At 33.8% G+C, this 7952-nt stretch overlaps 1 pseudogene; it reads right to left on the bottom strand.

The window, feature by feature from the left end:
- Window positions 1-2691: 2691 nt before the first annotated feature.
- Window positions 2692-3564, bottom strand: LOC101959143 (mitochondrial nicotinamide adenine dinucleotide transporter SLC25A51-like; annotated as a pseudogene).
- Window positions 3565-7952: the final 4388 nt, after the last annotated feature.

Here is a 7952-nt window from a genome sequence, read left to right as displayed (position 1 = left end):
CTTTTCATAATCCATATTTTTAGATAATGGCCTCATTGAAATTCAAGAAGAGAAATGAGCAAATAAACTTACTGAATGAGGAAATATATATGAAAATATAATATTATAATGTACCTGTTGGCTGAGCAGTATTTGCATGGTATAAAAAATTTAAGCACTGACTTGAACACCAATATTACGACATTACTGTTCTGAGGAGAGATGGGGCTGAAAGGAATGAGAGGTGTTTCGGAATGATAAGATAATACCTAAAACTGATAAACAAAGAAATAACTGTATAGTTATATTTAAAAACCAAGCATAGTTGACATTCTTGAAGATAAATGCCTGTAGGCAACAAAACTTGGACAAGGGTAGAAGAGAAGTGGAATAAAGAACTAATCTTTCCATTACAAACTTTTAAGAAACATTTAACTTTATAAAAAGAATATGTGTTTGATTAAAAATAATTAAAACAGATTTTTTTATCCATCTGGAATTTATACTGGTGAGTTGGGTGAGATAGAGATCTAACATCAGAGTTTTCCAACTGCCTGTCCAATTATTATCTAGGTCAATTTTAACTGTTCTTCTCTTCTCACATAATCATTATCTGAAGAAGCACCAAAAAGCAGAAATGTGAATTTATACATTTACTCAATTCTTCTTCTCTTCAAGGTTAATGTCACAACCTTGGATAATTCATACTTAAATATTTTCAAGTTATACTTGGAACAATCAGATAGATCAAAAACATCAGGTGATTGAGAGTGCACTTGTGTTCAGAGGATTTAGGTGATAAACCCACTGAGAACATTGGCTTCTCATAAATATTTCCTGTAGTCTAGCACATAAATGGCAATAAGCATATGCAAAAGTATTCTGCATCATTATTCATTGCAGGAAAATGAAAATTAAAACCAAAATCAGCTACTCCTACACACCCATCAGATTGGGTAAAACTACAAAGACCTACAACACTAAATGTTGGTGAGAATTTGGAGCAACAGCAACTCTCATTAGTTGATAGTGGGAATGTAAAATGGTCCAACCATATTGGAAATTTTGGGAGGGGACATTTCTAATGAAATTATATATCTCCTATGACTGGCAATTCTACTCTTAGATATTTAGCCAAAGTAAATGAAAACACACATTAGCAGAAAGATTGATATGATAATATTCTACTTGCTTCATACATAACTACAAGAAAACAGAAATAGCCCTGGTATCTGTTAATATAACAAATACACTATAGTGTATTTATATAATGACATACCACTCAGCAATAAAAAGAACAAACTATTCATAAAAACAACAGATCAATCTCAAAAACATTCTGATCATTGAAACAAAGTATTATTGTCTGAATTGTGTGCACTCCAACATTCATAAATTTCTAACTCTTTGTACCTCAGAACGTGACCATATTTGAAAATAGGGCTTTAAAGATTTTGTTAGGTAAAATATTGGGTCCTAACACAATATCTTGGTGTCCTTAGAAAAAGAGATGAATTAGCACATGGACAACATGTAGATCAAGGGATGACAGCTGAGGGCACAGAGAATCAAGGAGAGAGGGGGCTCAGAAGAAAACACCCAGCAAAATGTTCAACCATTCATATTTTTTCTTTTGTGAAGTGTCTGTTCAGTTCCTTTGACCATTTATTATGGGTTATTTGCTTTTCCTGGTGTCAACTTGTTTTAGTTCTTTATGTATCCTGGAGATTAATGCTTTATCTGAGATATAGGTGACAAGGATTTTTCTACCATTTCGTAGGGTCTCCTTTTACACTTTTGATTCTTTTCTTTGCTGTAAAGAAACCTTTTAATTTTATACCATTCCATTTATTGGTTCTTGATTTTACTTCTTAAGCTTTAGGAATCTTGTTGAGGAAGTCAGTTCCTAAGCTGACATGATGAAGAATTGGGCCTACATTTTCTTCTAGTAGATATGGGTTTCTAGTCTAATGCCTATGGCTCTGATCCACTTTGAGTTGAGTTTTGTAAAAGGTGAGAGAGAAGAATTAAATTTCATTCTACTACATATGGATTTCCAGTTTTCCCAGCTCCATTTGTTGAAGAGGTATCTGTTCTCCTATGTATGTTTATGGCACCTTATCTAGAATGAGATAACTGTATTTATGTGGGTTTGTCTCTGTTTCTTCTATTCTGTTCCATTGGTCTTCATGTCTGTTTTGGTGTCAATATCATGCTATTTTTGTTACTATGGCTCTGTAGTATAATTTATGGTTCGGTATTATGATGCCTACACCTATACTTTTCTTACTAAAGGACTGCTTGGGCCTCTTATTTTTCCAAAGAATTTCATGATTGCTTTGTATATTTCTATGAAAAACATCAGTTGAATTTTAATTGGAATGTCATTAGATCTGCATAGCACTTTTGGTAGGATGACCATTTTGATAATATTAATTCTGCCTATCTAAGAACATGAGAGATCTTTCCATCTTCTAAGGTCTTCTTCAATTTCTTTCTTTCATGTTCTGTAGTTTTCATTGTAGAGGTCCTTTACCTCTTTTGTTAGATTGATTCTCTGGTTTTTTTATTTTGTTTTTATTTTATTGAGGCTATTGTGAGTGGGAGAGTTTTCTTAATTTCTATTTTGGCTGATAAATCATTGGTGTATAGAAATGCAATTGATTTGGGGGTGTTAATTTTATATTCTGCAACTTTGCTGAATTTACTTTTTTATATATCGTTTAACATGAATTCATAAGAAACATTGCTTATGCCCCAAGAGATGAGGAACCAATGGCAATTCAGATGAGCATCTCTGAAAAGATTTGTTAGTTTCCTGTTCTGTTCTAGCTAGACTGTTTTGAAAACCTTGGGAAACACTGAATTTCCCTGTCAATCTGAGATTCTATGTGAATTTTTACAATATTAGTTAGAAAGAAACAAGAATTCCAACTTGGCACCCAATAGACTTCCAGAGATAAAATCACTGACTAAATGACCACTGTGGGTCTCTGCAGTAGGCAGGGGCTCCTTAATGAGACCCCGTAGGGTTAAAGAAAAGTGCACTGCTAAATCCACTATAGAAAAGAATGAGTACCAAGCCCCTCTCCAATTCCATGGTATTTTAGTCCCCTGAAAGCCTACTGAGCATTTGCAAAATTGTCATGATGATTGTGGTCTTGAAACAATGTCTGCACTCTCTTCAATGGAGTGAAATGGCTGTGTAGTCCCTGTAAGATCTTCTGCTATACCTGGAATTGCAAACTATGGGACCTAACATGCTTTCAGAGGAGGCAAGACAAATCCTTGTACAACTCAAATGTAAGTGCCAGGGTGATTGTTTTCTACATCTATAGGAGAAGGATCCTGCCATACAAGTTTTGAAATGCATCCCTCCTCAACTAAAGTTGAGGGTTTTGATCCCATACAACTGCTGCCAACAAAATATCTTCTGAATGGGAAATGTGATGGTTATGTTGTGGAAAGCCACACAGCAAACACAGAAATCATGCTTTATCACCAATATTTGCTATGTGAGGTGATCTATCTTGTTTTGAAGATGTCAGGATCGGTGCCCTCTTTATGAACTTCTAAATCCATCATGTTGCTTAAGATCTTTCTACCTTGTGACACCACTTGAGCCTGGTAATGTGGGGATAACAGCTTTTTGGCAAATTTTCCATTTTCTTCCATTGTTACTTGTTTGTTAGGTTCTCTCTTCTGAGTTCATTTTGATAACTAAATTTCTCTTGCTTCTTAATGCCCAGCCCTGTGCCCTGAGCCACATGCCAGCAGGACTGCGGCAAGCGAGATGCTGAAATTTTCATTTGGATGTCCAGTACATACCACCTAAGTAAATGCATTTTTCAAGAAAGACTAGTTGAAGAACAAAGGTGCATTAAGAAGAGACTTGACTTTTTATTTCAAGTAGGAAAAAACAAAGCCCAATTGTATCATCGTTCAAAAGCATTTGATTCTCAGTTGCCATGCATTTGATGGATTGAAAAACTTAACACATAAATCTGTAACATTGGAGACTTGAGTTCAACATTACTGAGAAAGGAAATAGAAAGTTGTCAGAAGCCAAGCCACAGAAGCCAGAGCTATTGGTATTAAAGATTCTAGCTTTCTGCAGCTCTGAAATGAGAAAACTCAACTCTGGATCAATGTTCACTTACATTTTGGGGTTAAAAAAAAAAAAACAATGTTCTATCTACCTCCTCCTACCTGTAGGTTTTCTAGTTTATTTTAGTTACAAATATTCCACTTGCTTGTTTAGAAATTCTGCCCTTTTGACTTCCTGGAAATTTCACATTAATTTCTGAAGTGGCCTGAGGGCATCTGTCTCATAATCTCCTTGGCATTTTGCCTCAGTTTGATCAAGTATCAAGTTTCATTTACCTCTCAGTGTACTAATTTTTTTTTTCATCTGTAAACCTTCCCGTTCAATCCAAAAGAAGTGGATGAGAAGCAATGATTAAAGACAACCCACAAGTCTGATCTCAAAAGAGGAATACAGAAAGGTCATTCTGAATCTATGAGATTTTGGCATGAGGGACTATACAGGAGTTTTAAGTATCTGACTAGAATCCTTTTCTACAATTGTCAATATGGGGATAAACTTGATAGAAAATTGTCCAGCTTTCAAAATATATGGAGGAAATTTTGTCTTGTTTTCAACTGGATAGCTCTTCTGAAATAATCACTTACTGACTGTTCCTCTCAATCTTATTCTATGTATTCTCATGTAAATAAAAAGATATTGCTGAGAATTGTGTTCTTGGGTCCTTGGGATGAAGGCTGCTCTAAATCTGTGGGATTATTCCAATCCTCATCTGGAAGAGTCTGACATAGCCTGTGGCAACTAACATGGGTTATATTTCCATAACTTTTTGAGGTCCCCACAAATGCAAATCCTCATTCTATGCTACATCTAAGAAGGAAATGAAATAAGTATACTATGAATCCTTTTTACATTTTTCTAGAATACTAACATATAAATACATTTTATTCACTTATTTAAAGATTTGATAAAAACAAATCTTTAAATAAGTGAATAAAATTCTTGAATACCTTGCAAAACTTACCAATATGTAAGTCCTAAGTCAGTAAAGTGATGTGAAATATATTTTTATTGCTCTCTAAATTTTCTTAGCACTGTAATATTATGTCCATTTTTTACTTTGATAAGACACTGGACTGAGAATTTTGTTCCATTTGTGAACTCTGATGTCACAACATTTCAAAGGTAATCTGTTCCTGTATTTTTTTTTTTCATTGAGTTCTCTCCAGGTTGGTCATTTTCTATTTCATGTGACTTTCATCAAACACTGTACAGATGATAATCAAGTACAGATGATAATCAATTGATGCCTCCACTAATTTCTTTTCCAATTTCTCCTCTATCTCAGAGGCAATGAAATATGAAGCCCATTAGTCTATATCAAGTGAGCCTTGAAAATTCCAGGAATTAGTAGTGATACAATCAATGACCCAATAACTTTATAATCCAAAGAATAAATAAATGGATATTCTTTGCCCTGATTGTGTTCTTGATCACATTTTCAGTGACTAAATATTGTTCCTTAGGATATTACAACGTGGAGAGCAAATGAAAATATTTTAATCTCTAAAGTATCCATGAAATCAAATTTTCCATACTCAAACTCTCAGGTCCCTTTAAGATCCAGGATAACAAATTAATGTTCATCAAGTTTCACTTAACATCACCAGCTGCTGAATTCAACAATAAGACTGTGCTCTTCAGCACTAGTCCAATTTCCAGGACATTACTGCAGTAGGGCTGAGCGTGCATCTGTTAGTTGGCAAGATACAATTCCTTTCTGTAAGAAACCACTGTAATAGGTAACAGAATGTTATAGCCTCCCAATATTAACTTGATAAAAGCACAATGCTGGCAGGTAATATGTATGTCAGAGCTTTATCCAAGTTTTCACCTAGGAAATCTAAACCTATTAGATCACTCTGCATGTATTCTTTTCAGGCTTTCTCTGCAAAGTAGATTAAAAAAAGAAATATAGTTTTTTAAATGATTTATCCTCATAACTTCACAATATTAAGTGTAAACCCTATGATTAATGTGTTTTACATATTTTAGGCATTAATATTATTAAACTTTCAAACTCAGTTTAGTATAGTATCTTCATCTCTATATGTGAACATGTAAAGTTATTTCCTTTTGAAACTCAATATGAACTTCACCAATACTGCTGAAACTATAATATCACAGATTTATTAGAGTAAACAATGTAACAGGCCTAAGCCATTTAGCATGAAATAGCAATTTCTACCACTATAACAAAGAAAATAATTGACAATTCTATTTAAAATTGTTTCCTTTGCAAAAAAAGAAGCTTTATAGTTTGAATCCATGTGTTTATTGTTTCTTGGTTTTACTTATTGCGCTTTAGGAGTCTTGTCAAGGAAATCAGATCCTAGGTCAACATGGTAAAAAATTGGGCCTACTTTTTCTTCTATTAGGTGAAGCATCTCTGTTCTAGTGCCTAAGTCTTTGATTTACTTTGAATAGAGTTTCATGTAGGATGAGAGATAGGGGTTTAATTTCATTTTGTTACATGTGGATTTCCAATTTTCCAGTACTATTTGTTGAATAAGCTATCTTTTCTCCAGTGAACGTTTTTGGCACCTTTGTCTAGTATGAGATAACTGTACTTATATGGGTTTGTCTATTAAAGAAGAATGAAATTGTGGCATTTGCCAGTAAATGGATGGAGCTGGAGAATATCTTGTTAAGCAACATAAGCCAATCCCAAAAAACCAAAGGCCAAATGTTTTCTCTGATATGTGGATGCTAATTCACAACAAGGAGGCAGGGCTTAGGGAAGAATAGAGTTACTTTAGATTAGTAGAGGGGAGTGAAGTGAGGGAAAGGGTGTGGACATGGAAAGTACAGGGTAATGAATCAGACATTATTATACTATGTACATATATGACTACACAACCAGTGTGATTCTACAACATGTACAACCAGAAGAATGGGAAGTTATACTCTTTTTATGTGAATTCTACTGTCATGTATAATTAATTAGAACAAATAAAAAATGTTTATGGGGAAAAATACATACATCAGATAGGAGATAGGCTGAAACTCCTCTTGATCATAGCTATTTGCTAGGTACCCTATGCCTTGATTTATAATACCTGTAAGGAAAAAAAAATCTTTTTGCCCATTGAGCAGTTACCCCAGAAGCTATCAAACTCAGTTTGACTTAAATCACTCAATGGCTCATAAAACTCATAACTCTTTCTAAAAGATAGCTCTGAATGGAAGGCTCAATTACAAGTAACAACAGTAAGTAAAAATATTTTGGGAAATGGTTGCCTGTGGTGTGATTTTTTTTCTCATGATAAAATCATAAATATCCATTGAAAACTAGACAATCTAGAGGTGTCACAGCCTGAGCATCAGGATGACAAACATGACAACAAACAAGAAAACTGAAAAAGAAAAACTCCCACATACACAGTAATTATTGGCTCGGTGATAAACCTATAAGCTTATGTAAAAATGATTATAAAACAATAAAAACTCTCATCATTTTACATATCCCAAAGACTACTAGAAGAAAATGTGCCAATCTGAAAATTATATATCAAAAATTTAATTACGTTGGAGAATTCAAGTAAATAAGCTATCAAGGGAATTGGTTAGCATTTTCATTGCTTCATAGAAGACAAATTCTTTATGTTTTGCAGATTCCAGAAATCTACTCAGCTAAGGGAGGATCTACAAATATAAAATATGACCAATTTCATAAAATAAAAATATCCACCAAGATAAAATCCTTTGCAATAGACATGTTTAGCAACTGCCCAAGATGGATAAGTGAAGCAATCCAAACTCAGCTTAAACAGTTTTTAAAAGATTCTAAGTATAATTTCTGCCTGACATCAAAACACAAACTCCTTTATCTTCTCAAATTTAAGAATAGTCAACCTGTGAATTTTAC

Source organism: Ictidomys tridecemlineatus, chromosome 8 (genome assembly GCF_052094955.1).
Source record: "Ictidomys tridecemlineatus isolate mIctTri1 chromosome 8, mIctTri1.hap1, whole genome shotgun sequence".
In the NCBI taxonomy this organism is placed as follows: Eukaryota; Metazoa; Chordata; class Mammalia; order Rodentia; family Sciuridae; genus Ictidomys; species Ictidomys tridecemlineatus.
The sequence above is the reverse complement of the archived record's forward strand: the minus strand, read 5'-3'. Positions and strand labels throughout refer to the sequence as shown.